Source organism: Vipera ursinii, assembly GCF_947247035.1.
Source record: "Vipera ursinii genome assembly, chromosome: 4".
In the NCBI taxonomy this organism is placed as follows: Eukaryota; Metazoa; Chordata; class Lepidosauria; order Squamata; family Viperidae; genus Vipera; species Vipera ursinii.
In genome coordinates, this window is record NC_139514.1 from 118,015,845 (window position 1) to 118,034,082 (window position 18,238).

The window sequence follows — 18,238 nt, forward strand, 5'->3', positions numbered from 1 at the left end:
GCGGTAGGCGTTCAGTTTTTCCACGATGAGATAAATACTCAGCCTAGGTGGACGAGATTTTTAATGCCAACCTGAGTGACAGGATCACAGGAGGCTATTGGTGGCTAAAACTTTTTTTGCTCCCTGGCTCGCAGCAGCCATAATTTTCTTTCTCTCTTTAAAAAAAAAACAGACTATTTTCTTTTTAATTTATTTGAAGCAATTTTCTCTGAGTTTTGGCAGCCACCCTTCTAAGCACTACAGTTCGGGGAATGAGGTGCCAGACTAATGGATAAGAAATGACGTGTTTTAAGCAAGATACTTAGCTGCCAGCTAAGAAATCAATTCCATAGGAAAACTGAATCTTTTATTGAGATAGGCTATATAAAAATAGAATTTTGCTAGTTTGGCTCTACTGTAGACAGAGACTTCTCCAGCTACAACCGTGATGGATCATGCCCAACACGGTCATAACTTGTGATAGTCGTAAAGCAGGACTGTGACTGCTTTGCAGTAGTTTAAGTGAATCCATGGTCTTTAAGCAAACATCGCAGTTATTAAGTGAAAACAAATGGTTTCCTAAGGCACGGTTTTGCCAAAAATTGGAAATAAGTGCCAGTTTTCGGCAACTTGGGCTCGCAACTTGGGCGTCCTCTTGGACTCACAGCTCAGCTTGGAAGATCATATAGGAGCTGTGACCAGGGGGGCTTTTGCCCAGGTTCGCCTGGTGCACCAGTTGCGGCCCTATTTCGACCGAGATGTCCTACGTACAGTCACTCATGCGCTCGTGACCTCTCGAATAGACTACTGCAATGCTCTCTACATGGGGCTGCCCTTGACGACCACCCGGAGGCTCCAACTGGTGCAGAATACGGCCGCGTGAGTTGTGATGGGGGTCTCCCGATACTCCCGTGTAACACCTCTGCTCCGCGAGCTGCATTGGCTTCCAGTTGCCCTCTGGGTGAGATTCAAGGTGCTGGTGATGACCTATAAAGCCCTAAATGACATGGGTCCGGATTATTTACGGGAGCACCTTCTGCCGGCGTCAACTTCCCATCATCCTGTGCGCTCGCCTCCTCAGGGTGCCGTCGGCCAGGGAGTGCCGGCTGGCGGCCCCCATGGGGAGAGCATTCTCTGTGGGCGCACCCGCCCTCTGGAATCAGCTTCCTGTTGAGCTCCGGATGGCTCCCGACCTTCGCTCTTTTCGCCGCGACCTGAAAACCTGGTTATTTGAGCTTACCGCCCTGGACTGAGGGATTGCGATTTTAAACTTTAGAATTTGTCTTGTTGGGGCTAACTTAACTTAATTTATTTTTTAACTTTGTATACCATGTTTTAACTGCCCTGTACACCGCCCCGAGTCCTTTGGGACAGGGGCGGTATATAAATCCAATAAAATAAATAAATAAATAAAATAAAAACATTGTAAACCACGGTCACATGACTGCAGGAGGACTGCAAAAGGCTCTAAATTTTTAATTTCTAATGTTAAGTTTTATAGGTTGTTTTATGTATCAGCCCAGAGCTTTTCTCTGAGGTAGATGCATGGTTTAGAATAAGAAAGAAAGAAAGAAAGAAAGAAAGAAAGAAAGAAAGAAAGAAAGAAAGAAAGAAAGAAAGAAAGAAAGAAAGAAAGAAAGAAAGAAAGAAAGAAAGAAAGAAGATAGACAGACAGACAGGTGAGTGGGTGGGTGGGTGGGTGGGTGGGTGGATGGATGGATGGACAGACAGACAGACAGATGGATAGACGTATAGATAGACAGACAGACAGACAGACAGACAGACAGACAGATAGATAGACAGAAGGGTGGGTAGATGGATGGATAGATGGATGGACATACATACAGATGGATGGATGGATAGAGAGAGAGACAGACAGACAGACAGACAGACAGACAAGTAGGTAGGTAGGTAGGTAGACAGACATAGGTGGGAGAGAGAGAGAGAGAGAGAGGCAGGCAGGCAGGCAGGCAGGCAGATCATAAAAAGGTAGATGATAGATTTATAATAGACAGACAGACACACAGACAGATAAGATATGGCCCAGGACGAGCACCGAAATAAATCAGTCATATGACTACAGGGGGGAGCAACCATTAGAACTTCAAATCTGGGTCATAAGTACCCCAGGTGTGTCTGTCAGAACTTTGAACCAGTCGTAAGTCGAGGACTACACAAATTATCTTTAGCTGTCCAAGCAGCAGCAGAAGATGCAGTGGACCTGCAGACCGCTTCACGGGGCGATGAAACGGCATTGAAATATTTATCACCGCTGCAATAAATAAAACTGCTTTCCTGGGGTGATTTAATGCATATTTTTTTGGTCTAATTGAATCTCTTCTCTGCTCTTTTGTAATCACCAGGGGAAGCCTAGAGTCACCTCGGCGAGGTGGGCAGCCTAGGAGTTTAATACTAAAAAAAAATGCATCAGGAAAGAGTTATCCCAACCTTCTCCTGTACATCAGGGAGGCACCTCTGAAGATTATCCTGCTTCCCAGGACTTAAAGATGATTTCGGCCCTCTTGGCTTAAGTCGCAGCTCTCCTGTGTTTCTTTAAAGGTCACTTCTCTATACCAGCGTTTCCCAACCTTAGGAACTTGAAGATGCGTGGACTTCAACTCCCAGAATTCCCCAGCCAGCTATGCTGGCTGGGGAATTCTGGGAGTTGAAGTCCACGCATCTTCAAGTTCCTAAGGTTGGGAAACGCTGCTCTATACTGACCCCAGCACTGCGAAGGCATACAGTATGTTAAAAAAAATGCAGAGTTCTTTCTAGACATGGCCCAAAAGGCTGTCACAGGGACTTATCAGACAACTCTAGAGACATCTTGGGAGAGCAAAAGAAGCTGTCACAACAGTGTATTATGGCCCGGAGAGACATATGAGGCCAAGAAACAACCAGCTCACTCTAGGAAACAATACTTTCCTAGGGCAGAACTGTGCGGTCAGACAACTACTTTGTTCATCGGGTGGGGGGGGGGGACATGGAAGATAAAACCTTGTGGATTGGGCAATGTTGGATGGGCAATTGTCAACTTATTTCTAGATTGTGTAACGTGAAGGGAAGAGGAGGAAGAGGAGGAAGAAGATGACTGTGGGATCTGTCGTGCTCTCTGACTTGGGTTGTTGTCTGGAAGACATGTCATGATACAACTAGGGAACATCATCTGTTCTAGAAGGGAGGAGGAGGAGGAGGAGGAGGAGGAGGAGGAGGAGGAGGAGGAGGAGGAAGAGGAGGAGGAGGAGGAAGAAGAAGAGGAGGAGAAGGAGGAGGAAGAGGACTGTGGGGTCCTTGGTGCTCTCTGAGTTGGTTTGTTTCTTGCAGACATTTCATGACCCAACTAGGGAACATCATCAGTTCTAGAAGGAAGTAGGGCTTACAGGGAGGAAGAGGAGGAGGAGGAGGAGGAGGAGGAGGAGGAGGAGAAGAAGAAGAAGAAGAAGAAGAAGAAGAAGAAGAAGAAGAAGAAGAAGAAGAAGAAGAAGAAGAAGATTGTTTGCATATCCCATTCCAGCATTCTTCTTCTCCTTCCTCTCCAAATTCTTCTCAATTATTTCCCAGTTTGAACTCGGCACCATTGCTGTGCATCATCGCCTGTGTCCCGGCGTCTCCCCCTTCCTTGCCACGAAACAGATGTCCAAGGAAGAACGGGGTGTCCCCCTGCCAGATGGTTTCTGAAAAGCCATCTTGTTACTGGCTTAATATATCCCAATTAAAATCAGAACGGAACGTTTTTTAAAAGCTACCAGATTTTATATCGCTTCAAAGATATTGCAAAATAAATAAATAAATAAATAAATAAAATAAAGGTCCTTCATGAGACACAGGAGAGGCCCTCCCCATTCAGTAGCCTAATTCAGAGCCTAACTTAAAAGCCTACCACAATTGTTGGTCTGCACAGCCTCTGGCCGGCACAATAGGCTTGTGGTACCACCACTCTCAGAAGTAAGACACAATTACAGGTGGACCTTACAACAGTTCCTCTAGTGACCGTTCAAAGTTACAACGGCATTGAAAAAAAGTGACCTATGACCGTTTTTCACACTTATGACCGTTGTAGCGTCCCTGAGGTCACATGATCAAAACTCAGAGGCTCGGCAACTGGCAGGGACTTACGACGGTTTCAGGGTCCCAGAGTCATGTGATCCCCTTTTTCGAACGTCCGACAAGCAAAGTCAGCGGGGAAGCTTTACTTAACAACTCGTCACTAGCAATTGCTGTGATTCACTTAACAACTGGAGTAAAAAGGGTCATAAAATGGGGCAAAATTCACTTTAAAAATGTCTCACTTAATAACAGAAATTTGGGACTCAGTTGTCGTAAGTCAAGGACTGCCTTTATTGCTCCTGGGGTTGAGACAAGCGATATTCAATCTTTATGGAAAGATCCCCTAATATTACGATACGAAGGACTTGACTAGCTTGAATTTAATTCCCATTCTGGAGGAATAATCTACATTCCCTTCTCTCTTTTTCCTTTAAGGGCAGGGGTCTCCAAATTTGGCAACTTATAAGTCTTGTGAACTTCAACTCCCAGGAAAATTCTCCAGGGGAATTCTGGGAGTTGAAGTTCACAAGTCTTAAAGACGCCGAGTTTGGGGACCCCTGAATTCTCCACTAGCAAGACTCTCGCAAGGATAGAGAGGAGGAGTCCTTTTGTAAATCACTTGAACGTGCAAATATTTTACACAGGCCTTTGTAAGCCGCTGAGAGTGAATTGGGTAGCTGTATAAATTTTCTGAAATAAATAGTAAAATAAAATGATAAGACAAGACAAGACAAGACAAGACAAGACAAGATAAGATAAGATAAGAAGATGGGATGGGATGGGAAGGCAAAGGAAAAGAAAAGAAAAGAAAAGAAAAGAAAAGAAAAGAAAAGAAAAGAAAAGAAAAGAAAAGAAAAGAAAAGAAAAGAAAAGAAAAGAAAAGAAAAGAAAAGAAAAGAAGAAAAGAAAAGAAAAGAAAAGAAAAGAAGAAAAGATGACATAAGGAGATGAAATGAGATGAGATGAGATAAGGCAAAGCAAGGCAAGGATAAGGCTAAGGCTAAGGATAAGGATAAGAATAATAAAATAAAATAAAATAAAATAAAATAAAATAAAATAAAATAAAATAAAAAAAATAAAAAAAAATAAAATAATAAAATAAAATAAAATAAAATAAAATAAAATAATAAAATAAAATAAAATAAAATAAAGTAAAACAATAAAATAAAGTAAAATAAGATAAAGTAAAACAATAAAATAAAATAAAATAAAATCTGCTAGCAAAGCCCTTTTTCCAAAGATGAACACGAGCCGGTTACTTCAATGCTCCCGCCGTCATTCACAAAGCAGGTGAAGGCACGACAGGAGCCACCATTGTCCCAGTTGAAGGTGTCTGCCTTTTCTCCCAAGACACGTTCGAACACCCAGAAAACAGAGCGCATTTTCCCCGTGCCTAATCAGTATACCGCTCACTTCCTGATCTGATTACCTTTACACTTGGGGGAGAGAGCCGGGAGAAATTCAGACAGCTAACATTTAAGCCTTTTCTCAGACAGCCCAACAAACGCTTCACAAGAGTGGCAGCAGGGCAGAAAGTCTGGGACTTGCCAGGCCTGTTTGTGTCATTGGATCCAGTCTTGATAGTTATTACATTGTGTGTGTGTTGTTGTTGTTGTTTTGAGAGCATCTGTGAATATCTCCTGATGGCTACTGTGGGCCTTTCCTTGCCTGCCAAGACAAACAGCCCAGAGTACATTTGCATGAGTCTCTCCCGGCCTGTGTCACACCCACGTTAAAATCTTGCCTGGCTAGGTCATCGCAACAGCTGTCGGCCTCAAATTCTCAGAACAACTCTGGGAAGGGAAGGGAGGCGAGCATGACCAAGGTACCAAGAGAAAGTGCCTGTAGACTAAAACTGAATTAGGTAAACTGAATTAAAAAGGATGTTGAGACTCTGGAAAGAGTGCAGAGAAGAGCAACAAAGATGATCAGGGGACTGGAGGCTAAAACAAATGAAGAACGGTTGCAGGAACAGGGTAATTAAGAGAAGGTGTGACATGATGGCATGATGTCTTCCAGTATCTCAGGGGTTGCCCCAAAGAAGAGGGAGTCAAGCTATTCTCCAAAGCGCCCGAAGGCAGGACAAGAAGCAACGGATGGAAACTCATCAAGAGAAGCAATGTAGAACTAAGGAGAAACTTCCTGACAGTGAGAACAATTAATCAGCAGAACAATTTATCTCCAGAAGCTGTGAATGCTCCAACACTGGAGGTTTTTAAGAAAAGACTGGACTGGAAAAGTCTGGAATGGTATAGGTTGGACTAGAAGACCTCCAAGGTCCCTTCCAATTCTGTTATTCGGTTGAGTAGAACTACTGTTCTTTATTTTTCGGTCAAGCTGGTATAAGAAGCAAGGCAGACTCTTGAAGAATGTTCGGTGGCCGTTTGCTTGAGAAGCATAACCCACTCCAATCCCCCATTAGCTCCAAGTGTCTGTATGACCAGCAGATTTAAGACGTGATGTCTCCAAAAACGGCCTTCTCCGCTGCAGTTCTTACCTGTATGTGTTCCTCTAGCCTCATTTGGGTCTACAGCCCCATTCCACCCCGAAATATAATCTGAGGGGAGAATGTCCTTAAATGCAGCTTTAAACTGTCTCTCAGATTTTGCCATGAGCAGAAGGCCTCCAGAATGCCCAAAACAACAGTATTTTCCAATTATTACACGATCAACGACGTCATCAGCTGATTCAGATTTGCCTAAAATCAAGTTCCTTAGATTGCCCTCCCTGGGATAGGCAGATGTGGATGTTTGGTGGAATTACAGATATCGTCGCAGGATGGAAGCAGTTCCTAGTAAGGCCGCCTTTTGCAATTGACTAATGGCGGATTTGTCAATGCCGATGATGGTGTTCAAGTGGTGCTCCAGTTGTTTTGGGATGGCACCCAGGGCGCCTATTACTATTGATTCTCCCCTTGCTTGTCTTTGCCACAGTCTTTCTATGTCTATTTGTAGGTCTTTGTATTTTGTTATCTTCTCCAGTTCTTTCTCGTCTTTTCTGCTGCCTCCAGGCACTGCCACGTCCACTATCCAGACTTTTTTGTCTTTCTTATCGACAATTGTTAAGTCTGGGGTGGTATGTGGCAGGTGCTTGTCTGTTTGAATTTTGAAGTCCCGGAGCAGTTTAATTTTATCATTTTCTATGACTTTCTCTATTTTGTGATCCCACCAGTTCTTGCTTACAGGCAAATGATATTTCCTGCAGATCTTCCAATGCACCATTGTTGCTACTTTGTCATGCCGCTGCTTGTAGTCAGTCTGTGTGATCTTCTTGCAGCAGCTTACCAGGTGGTCCACTGTTTCTTCAGCTTCTTTGCATAGGCGGCACTGACTGTCTGTTGCTGTCTTCTCGATTTTGACTTTGTATGCAGTTGTTGTTACTGTTGTTGTTATTATTATTATTATTATTATGGCACAAAAGAACAGGTTCACACGTGAAGGTCACTTTATTGCTAAAACCCTTTGCACCAGAATATACTCAACAAACCGTTAGCACCTACTTGGACTTAAGAGTCGGTGGAATTCAAGGAAATTTGGTTTGCTTGCATCTACATAAGGATTCTAGGGTGATTCCTCTTTTGACTCCGCCCCCGATTCTGCCTCTCCTTCTCCTGCAGAAACCTCTTTCTCTAAATCCCTCAATTAAATCTTCCTGTGACAGCAGTCTTTCTAAACCACAACATTGAGACTAATGGGATCACATGATGTTTCTAGCACCGACCTCTGTTCTGGAACACCCGGGGTGTGACTGCTACAATGAAACACCCATCAGATTACATACTGTATGATTTATTCGTTTGAATTCTTTCTGCCTTGTCAAAGGCCACGGTGGATTAAAATAATATTATATTTCCAGCTTAATGTGTCTCAAGATATCAAAGGATGGATCTTTCAAAAGGGACTCTATAACTCATCTACTTGAGTAGGTCTTTAATCAACAAATCTGTATAAGCTTATTTTAATTTTCCTTTTAAGTGATATTTTAAATTGTCAATCATCTTGATTTTGATTTCGTGTTGTGTAGGTCTGCTGCCGAACAAACTTGCTAGTTGACAACTTAAGGAGAGAGAGAGAGGGAGCAGGGGGGAAGGTATTTTTAAAAATCACCAGATTTCTCTCTGCATTTTCAGAGATTTATATATCAGATACATATAAAAAATACAGGTGATAAAAATTGCCAATTCCTAGCGCTGTAGTACTGTTTGGAATTTACAAACAAATCAATCCTCATTCTGGGAAATTCAATTTTTCCAACAGAAGATACATTCAAAAGTGATGTAGTATGCTCGGCTCCCCAGGAAAGCATATGAAGAATAGGCTGCCAAGCAGAAAATGTTTGTTTCCTTGAGATATTTTCTTAAAGGCACCCAAAACCAAGACAGAACGAGAATCCATTACAACCCCCACCTGCTCTGAGGGGGACCCTGTTTCTCCCTCCAGGTTTTGTACCTCATTGAGGAGCGTGAAAAGTAATCTGAAGACCGATTTCCTTTCGCTTCCCCAGAGATTCCGCCATAACGAGGTTGCAGTTGTTCCCTTCGCCAAGTCAACCGAGGACCGTGGGCTGATCCATTCTCAACATCTTCCGGTCGAGCTCCGGATGGCACCCGATCTCCGCTCCTTCCGGCGCGATCTTAAAACCCACCTTTTTGAACAAGCCGGCCTGGCCTGATGGGATGGAGTTGGGTTTTATAAATTGATCTTAACCTTTTAATCTGTACTAATTTATTACGGGCATTGCTGTTTAATTACGTTTTAATAATTTTTAATTTTTGTATCTTGTTTTTTAATATGTATTGCCCTGTTCACCGCCCTGAGTCCTTCGGGAGAAGGGTGGTATACAAATTAAATTAATAAATAATTAATAAATAAAATTCAAGGAGCATAACAAAAATGGAAGGCATTCCCAGATTTTGCTTTCCTTCTTCTTCGCAGTCTCCGTATCCGGGTGAAACAGGGAGAGAGACGTATCTCACTTGGACTTTCCTTCTCCCTGAAGTGATTTTTTTGAGAGATGTTTCACATTCCTTTCTGAGCAGGAAACAGTTCTCAGTAGGGTAATTGCCGGAGCAAAGAAGAAGCATCTTCCAATTGCAGAGGAAAAAGGGTCCCGTGATCTAAATCCCAGTCCAGCCGTACACAGTTGATCACTTGCGGAGCTCTGACTTATCTCTGTGCGTGGAGGGGAGGCAGGGAGAGAACCAGTGGCGTAGCATGGGTTGTCAGCACCCGGGGCGGGGCAAGGCAACCGGAAGCGGAAATAGAGGGGCGGGCGGGCGGTGACGTCACGGCACCGCTGAAAAGACGCGCCCCGCAGCGGCGTAGACTTTCCAAGAAGAGTCGCGCGCATGCGGGATGCTTCCGGGTCCCTCTCGAGGGCGGCTGGGCGGGGCTCCGACCTGCAAGAGCTGCTGCATTCAAGCTCGCACGTGAGCCCCGCTAAATAAAGCCACGCATGTGCACGAAGCTAGGCCGGCCGGCCAGCGGGTCCGTCTTCGCTCGGCCAAGCCTGCCGGGGCGCCTGCGGGGCGCTTGCGGTTGGCCTGAGCCTGGGCGGAGAGTTGGCCGCTTCTATTTATTTTATTCAGTTTATGTGGCCGCCCATCTCACCTGCCGGACTCATTTCGCTTTGCAAGAAAGAGCAGCTCAAGAGCGGAGCCAAGCCAACTCTGTGCAGCCCTTGGGGCTCCCTGAGCAGCTCAGTGCGAGCGCGCCCCCCCAGATGTTGCGCCCGGTGTGGCCGGCCCCCCCTGCACCCCCCCACATTACGCCACTGGAGAGAACCAACCTCCAGAACCTTAATTTAATCCCTTTCCAAAGTTCTGCATAAGCACAGAACAAACGGTAAGCATTCTTAAAAAGAGAAAACATTTTTTTTTCCATTTCCATTTTCAGTAAGCATTTAAATGACCTGCTTTTTTAAAAAAAAAATTACAATGCTAAATATTCTAAAATAGGAAAAGGGTTCCCCTCCCCCCCCCCACAACAAGGGATCTTCTTCCCTTTTTGAAAGATGCATTTGCTCACGAAAGAGAAAGAAAAGATGGAAGACGTTCACAATAAATACGCAATTGCAAAGAAGACAGGGAATTGTCCCTCATGTTAAGAGCCCCAGTGGCACAGTGGCTGGAATGCGGTATTGCAGGCAAACTCTGCCCATTGCCAGCAGTTCGCTCCTGACCGGCTCAAAGTGGACTCAGCCTTCCGTCTTCCCGAGGTCGATAAAATGAGGACCTAGATGGTGGGGGACAATAGGCTGACTCTGTAAACCGCTTAGAGAGGGCTGTAAAGCACTGGGAAGTGGTATATAAGTCTAAGAGCTATTGCTATTGCCCCTCCCTCCCTCCTTCCTTCCTTCCATCCGTCCGTGGTGGGGCAGTGGTTAGAATGCAGTATTGCCACTTAACTCTGCCCACAGCCAGGAGTTCGATCCTGACCGGCTCAAGGTTGACTCAGCCTTCCATCATTCCAAGGTTGGTAAAATGAGGACCCAGATTGTTGGGGGACAACAGGCTGACTCTGTAAACCACTTAGAGAGGGCTTGGAAGCACTGTGAAGCGGTATATAAGTCTAAGAGCTATTGCTATCACCCCTCCCTGCCTTCCCTCCCTTTTTTCCTCCGTTCCTTCCATCCATCCATCCATCCATGGTGGTGTAGTGGTTTGAATGCCATATTGCAGGCTGACTCTGCCCACCGCCAGCAGTTCGATCCTGACCAGCTCAAGATTGACTCAGCCTTCCTCCAAGGTCAGTAAGAAGAGGATGGAAATTGTTGGGGGCAAAAGGCTGACTTTGTAAACCACTTAGAGAGGGCTTGGAAGCACTGTGAAGCGGGATATAAGTACTGTTATTGGTTGTGCTATTAAATAGGGACAAATGGTCTGGCAGGAAATAAATAAATTTCAAATAAATCACAATGATTGGCACTATACAAGATCCCAGAGAAGAGCAACAAAGATGATGAAGGGACTGGAGGCTAAAACATGCAAAGAACGGTTGCTGGAATTGGGAATGTCTAGCCTAATGAAGAGAAGGACCAGGGGATGACATGATAGCACACTTCCAATCTCTAAGGGGCTGCCCCAAAGAAGAGGGAGCCAAGCTCTTCTCCAAAGCGGCTGAAGGCAGGACAAGAAGCAACGGATGGAAACCAACCAAGGAGAGAAGCAACCCGGAACTAAGGAGGAATTTCCTGACGGTGGGAACATTTAATTAGTGGGACAGAAGTTGCCTCCAGAAGTTGTGGGTGATCTACCAATGGAGGTTTTGAAGAAGAGACTGGGCAACCATTTGCCTGGAATAATATTGTGTCTCCTGCTTGAGCAGGAAGTTGGACTAGATAGAAGACCTTGAAGGTCCCTTCCAATTCCGTTATTTCCGTGATTATTTATTTATTTTGTTAAATGACAACACCTGACACCACACAAATATTTTTTTCCCATCCCACTTGAAAAGGAGATGATCCAGCATTATTAGCCTTAATTAGTTTGACGACGAGTGAGCAGCAATCACGGGTGTGCCCCAGAGGTTTAACGGAGATAAATTTGTTAGCCTTTAATGGGGGATGTGCCTGAACACACGAGGGTCTCTTGCACTCCTCACAAGCAAGCAGAGAAGAGGAATAGCCGTGTTCCAGTATCTCAGGGGTTGCCACAGAGGAGAGAGGGGGAGGGGGAGGGAAAGGGAGAGAGAGAGGGAGAGGCAGGGGGAGGAGGCAGACGGAGAGGAGAGAGGAGGAGGAGGAGGAGGGACAGGGTGGGGGAGACAGTGGGAGGGGCAGGGGAGGAGGAGGAGGGAGAGGGAGGAGGAGGGAAAGGGAGAGAGAGAGAAAGGGGTTGGGGGAAGAGAAGGGAAAGGTAGAGAGAGGGAAGAGCAAGGGCAGGGGAGAGGAGAGGAGGGGGGAGAGGGAGAGAGAGTGGTGGACAGGAGGAGGTGGTGGAGGAGGGAGAGGCTGTGAGAGGGGGACGGAGAGGAGGAGGAGGAGGGACAGGGCGAGGGAGAGAGAGAGGGAGAGGCAGGGGAGGAGGAGAGAGGGAGAGGAGGAAGAGGAGGGAGGGGGAGGAGGGGGAGGAAGAGGAGGAGGAGAAGAAGAGTCATCACTCACTATTTTTTCAAAAGTTGACGGGGGGGGGAAGCAAATAAAAATAATATAATTCTCAATCATCCATGCATACCTTTTTAATTTTTACGGGGCGAGGGAGAGAGAGGGAGAGGGAGGGAGGGGCAAGGGAGGAGGAGGAGGGAGAGGAGGAAGAGGAGGGAGAGAGAGGGAGGGGGAGCGAGGAGGGGAGGGGGAAGAGAAGGAGGGGGAGGAAGAACAGGAGGAGGAGAAGAGTCATCGCTCACTATTTTTTCAAAAGTTGACTGGGGGGGGGGGGAAAGCAAATAAAAATAATATAATTCTCCATCGTCCGTGTATACTTTTTTAATTTTTATGGTTTTCACTGTTGCGATATTGTCTGCCACCCAGGGCAAAGCAGACTGTGAGGGGTAGATACAGAAATTGAATGAGTGAGTGAGTGAGTAAATAAATGAATAAATAAATAAATAAAGCCCCACTAGACTAAATTTAATAATAATTTAATAATTTGATTTCTATACCGCCCTTCTCCCGAAGGACTCAGGGCGGTGAATGACTGTAGCATCCATTAAGCTGTTCAATTTTTTTTGCACATTGACATGCAGGCATACGTACGTACGCATGCAACTATACATAAATATAAATATCAACACTACAGCTACGAGCGGTGCGAAGAACCACATGTAACATACATGTAACATGCATGTAATACACACACACACACACACGTACATTCTGCAACCCTGAATCTGATTGGACCTGTGACTTCTTTTGGCAGGTTTCCACTTTGCTTAGGGCAGTCTAAAGGCCTCCGAAGGCCATTTACGACTAAAAATATCCGTGGCTTTTCCAAGCAGATCATTAATTTCGACCTTTCCCTTCTCTCTCCCTGCCCTTCCCTGAATGCACTTTGGCTGCCTTGCAAGACTGCCAAAGTGTGTGGGGGGGGGGTAGGGTGGGGGGGGAAACGTACACACAACCACACACAGCCGATCAAACTCAAGGAGCCCCAGTTAGAGTTAGCTGCGCTGAAGACACATCCATCAACACAACTCTCTCCTTTTTTTAGTGAAAGTGAAGCTCAGTGGAAGAAAATTAGGTCGGCCCATCTCAGAACCACACAGCTAAAACACAACAACAACAAAACCCCACAGTACATTCACTTGATTGGAATAAATGATTATGGCCACTGAGCTGCCTTCCCATTTGGTGATTCCACAAAGGCAGACCCACAACAACACTATCTTGTTACAGCAAGCACGACAGAGGTGAAGAACACATTTGAATGTCACAATCGCCTTAAAATCACAGCTTGGCTGCCAATCCTGGACAGCAGGGATTAGTACATACTACAGGGAGGTGTAATAAATGCACAAATATTGCTGCAGGACTTTCAAAAGACCCACGTTATCATTAATTCAGAAGATTTTAAAGATTAAAATGGAAGTGAAACCAGAGAGGGGGTGGGTTTTTTTTGGGGGGGGGAGGGATCTAGAACGGAGAGGTAAGTAGAAAAAAAGGTTGTGGAAATTTGTTTCTTATACATGACGGTTGCAGTAACGTTGTGGACAATTTGAGCAGTACCGGCATTATTCGCCGAAAAGTGAACAGATTTGACACTACTCGGACGGGGAAAGGTCGATGAAGATGACGGAGCTCGCAAAAGTGACTAAATTAACTTCCTCAAGTAGAGAAAAGACAATACAACTGTCAACTGTCCCATTGGCATTTCTAGAAAAAGAAGCGCCTGGGACATGATTTTACCAAGAGTATAATACTTTACTGAAAATTTACATTGGCCCAGAAGAAGCGAAACCAGCTCTGGTTTTCCCGCTTGAAAGCTTACTTAAATAAAGAACAGATCCCCTCGCTCCCACCCACCGGGTGTTCCCATTCTCCAATAGTAATACTTCTTCTTGTGACAGGAAAAGTCTACCTCTCCATCAAGCACCTGAGTTAATGACCTTGGCCTTATCCGCATCCAGCTCTCACCCATTGCCTAGATACCACCCCTCCCACCTTTGCATACCCAAATCTTGTCGAGCTGTGAGCAAAGGAGAGCATGTTGGGGAAAGGGCAAATCAGTCTTGACAGGTAGTCCTCAACTTACGACCCCAACTGAGCCCAACATTTCTCTTGCTAAGCGAGACAGTTCTTTTGTTCCATCTTACGACCATCCTTGCCACAGTTGTAGTAGTAGTGAATCACTGCAGTCGTTAAGTGAGTAACCTGGTTGTTAAGCAAATCCTTTGCTTGTCAGAAGGTCGCAAAATGGGATCGCATGACCCCGGGCCTCTGCAACCATCATAAGGACATGCCAGTTGCCAAGCCTCTAAGTTCTGATCATGTGACCCTGGGGATGCCGCAAAGGACATAAGTGTGAAAAATGGCTATTATAAGTCACTTTTTTCAGTGCTGTTGTAACTTCAAACAGTCACTAAATGCGCCGTTGTAAGCGGAGGACTATCTGTGCGTGCAAAACTTAAAAGCCAGGATAACTTCTTAGAATCTCCCAAGTACTTATTTTTTACAAATCCCCCATAGTACTACGCATTTCCAGATGCCATCTGCTGAGCCATAAAAATGAAGAAGTAAATACACACAAACACACACACACACACACAGCGCACTCCAAATTCAGACGACTGCGCTTCAAAACGTCTGTTCATTTATTTCTAGCAACCATTGTTTTGATCACCGTAAATTATTCGTTTAAAACATGATTACAATTCTATACATTTTCCCAGAGAAAGGGGGGGGGGAACCCAACCCACGGCTGTCTTACTTTTCAACGATCTTCTTCAGTTGATTTTTTTTGTCAGCAAATTTCAGCAAATCAAGTTTCGGCGTTCAACCAAAGCAGCCATCCAAGATTTCTGAAAATAAAAATAATAGATTTATTTTTTTCCAAAGAAAATCCAGCTATAGCTATCCAGAGATAGATGCCACATCCTACATTTATACCAGAATCTTTGGCATCAGTTTCTCCTTAAAAAGCCCAACGCATTCAAAAGAATGAAGGGGGGGAAAAACATTTCTTTGGGATAAGTTATAAAAGATAAGTACCAGGAAGTGGTGTTATACAAAAGTTAACCAATGTGGTCATAAGGCCATATTAAAAAAAAAGAATAATAATAATAATAATAATAAACCTAGATTATTTCCTGTGATTTTTTTATAAAGTAGATCTCAGGGATGTTTGAGAGTTTTTTGGTTATTCTCTATAATATGAATAAGTGCTCTTTTGCTCAAAAAAAATGCAATGGTTTTATGGGAAATGCCTTCGCTAAGGTGTCTCCCGTCCATTTTCAGCAGAAAGAGAAACAATAATGGAGAGTGACCGAGCATAAAGGAGACTTGGATTAATTTCAAACTCATCACGTAATCGTGTGCTATTTCCCAAGAGGTCCACAAAACAGGTTGCAGCATATGAGACATGAATTCCATATTTATTGAGGGGCGAAACCCACCAGAGCCAAAGCAAACACACAACTCAACTCCCTTTGAGCATTCTCATGACCGGAATAAAATTAACTTCCCAGTTCTCTGGTTTTATTTATTTATTTTATTACACACACACACACACACACACACACACACACACTTCTCTTCGGTCCCTAAGCTGGGTAATTGCATTTCCCGCATTTTTATACAATACCACATCAACCCTGCAGCCGTAAACAGATTTTTATTTTTATTTTTTTGGGGGAAATCACCTCTGATCTACCACGATCCAAAGTCAGGCAAATTGAGATGCAAATTACACAAGGGCTATTTTTTTTATTATTATTCTTTTGGATAAACAAATTAGGCTAACTGAATGGCAATGCTGGATCACTTTTAAGATATCCTGACAATATTTGCCAGTGGAGAAGAAAATGTAATGAAACTCTGGGGCGGGATGGCAGAATGCAATAACATGCTAACGCCCTGGGCTTTTGCTCACTGTTCTTACACTAATCTTGGCAATTATTCATTTAGGATAAATTCCTTTAACCCCCCACGAGTTTCATGTACCAAAGCAGGCCTTTCCGTTGAAAAAAAATCAGCTTAAATGCCTTTATAGATGACCAAGGCTCATTCCTTGGGGAAACGAGAATGACAGATTTTATTGATTAAATTCTAATATGGTGCCCTTCAGAGGGATGGAAAAATTCTTTCAACGCTGTCATTCCCTACAGAATGAACCAGGCTGGTTGCTCAAAATAAGCAAGGGCGTTTTCAATTATAAAGCACTACTCATTCCTTCCCCAATTAAAATTACTCCATTAGTATTTCACAAATAAATTGACAATTGCACCAATCCAAGAGGCCCAGCTATTGGCCTTGCCAGAAAGAGTGGCGTTTGCAGCAAAATATATCAGTGACTACATGCGGATTATAGAGAAAGGCTATACTAATATTAGTAACCAATGCTTTTTTTGTAAAAGCAAAAGGTGCCGGAACTCACACATGCCATACAACCCGCCTTGCCTACCCTACAAGGTTCCATCCAAAAAAGGTGCCGGAACTCCGTTCTGAGCATTCTATGACAAAAAAAAGCCCTGTTAGTAACGATCCGATTTCAGTAGAGTAGTTTTGGGCTTTTAATACACAATTGGGACCAGAGTTTACGTGACTAGCCGAGGCTGTGGGTCACAGAGTTATCCCTCGTTTTATGACATTTTGCGCTGCAATTTGTTCGGCGAATCACTGCAGTGGTTAAGTAAATAAAATGGTGGATAAATAAGTGGACCGACTTCCCCCCTCGATTGTGCTGGTTGCAAGCTAGCTGGGAAGACTGCAGATGAAGTTCACATGACCCCGGGACATTGCGATGGCATCATGAATACACGCCAGTTGCCAGGCATCCGAATTTTGATCCTGGGACCAATGGCCCTCCGCAATGGTCAAGAGTTGTTTTATATCCCTTTATTGTTTTTGCAAATAACTGACAGCAGTGAACCTATCTCATACTCCTTCCTCCTCCTATTTTCCCCCACAACAACAGTCCTGTGAGGTGGGTTGGGCTGAAGAGAGGGAGTGGCCCAAAGTCACCCAACTGGCTTTCGTGCCTAAGGCGGGACTAGAACTCTCAGTCTCCTGGTGATTGGCCCAAAGTCACCCAGCTGGCTTTCATGGCTAAGGCGGGACTAGAACTCAGTCTCCTGGTGAATAGCCCAGTCACCCAGCTGGCTTTCACGCCTAAGGCGGGACTAGAACTCACAGTCTCCTGGTGAATGGCTCAGTCACGAAACTGGCTTTCATGCCTAAGGGAGGACTAGAACTCACAGTCTCCTGGTGATTGGCCCAGTCACCCAGCTGGCTTTCATGCCTAAGGTGGGACTAGAACTCACAGTCTCCTGGTGATTGGGCCAAAGTCACCCAATTGGCTTTCACGCCTAAGGTGGGACTAGAACTCACAGTCTCCTGGTGAATGGCCCAGTCACCCAGCTGGCTTTCATGCCTAAGGCGGGACTAGAACTCACCCTGTCCTGGAGATTGGCTCAAAGTCACCCAACCAGCTTTCATACCTAGGGCAGGACTAGAACTCATGGCCTTCTGGTTTTTCTAACCCAGTGCCTTAACCGGTTTTGCATAACCATAGGACTCTACAACCATCCTAAATACAGGCCAGTGGCCAAGTGCTTGAATCCTGACCCCATGACGGTGGGGAGGCTGCCACCGTCGCAAGCGCAAGGATCAGCTGTCAGTCACTTTTTTCAATGCCACTGTAATTTCGAACAGTCACTAAATGAATGGGTGTAAGTCAAGGATTACTTTTGAACAGTGTTTGCTGCCTGAAACAACAAGAATGTAAAAGCGTTTGCTTTATGTTGTGTAAGTCACAGGAAGAAAAAGGTGGCAGTAATTAATAGCGGCGTTAATTTTACGATCGATACACGGCTTGTCTATGACATATCATCCGTTATGATGGGCTTTCTTGTCCCCCAGACCTATCCAGCTGTTCATCAGTAACTCGTCCTATTTCTCTGAGGAATAAAATTCCAGGAAACAGGCTAGGGAATTAAGACAGTGGCTCTTTTATTGCCATACTAATTAAATGTAATTAAATTAATGGCAGGCTGGAATGGAAAGCGTTTTAAGGAAATCAGAAAGTATTTGTTTTACACTCGTGCAAAGCACAGCAGCC

The 18,238-nt window shown here is 44.6% G+C and overlaps 1 protein-coding gene across 1 annotated transcript in view; it reads right to left on the reverse strand.

Moving 5' to 3' along the window:
• The window catches only part of ENOX1 (ecto-NOX disulfide-thiol exchanger 1), a gene marked incomplete at its 3' end in the record, with an annotated part of 261,316 nt that extends 246,332 nt beyond the window's left edge, over positions 1 to 14,984 (reverse strand). Inside the window, exon 1 of the mRNA XM_083361308.1 lies at positions 14,891 to 14,984. The remainder of the gene's footprint in view (positions 1 to 14,890) is intronic.
• Positions 14,985 to 18,238: the final 3,254 nt, after the last annotated feature.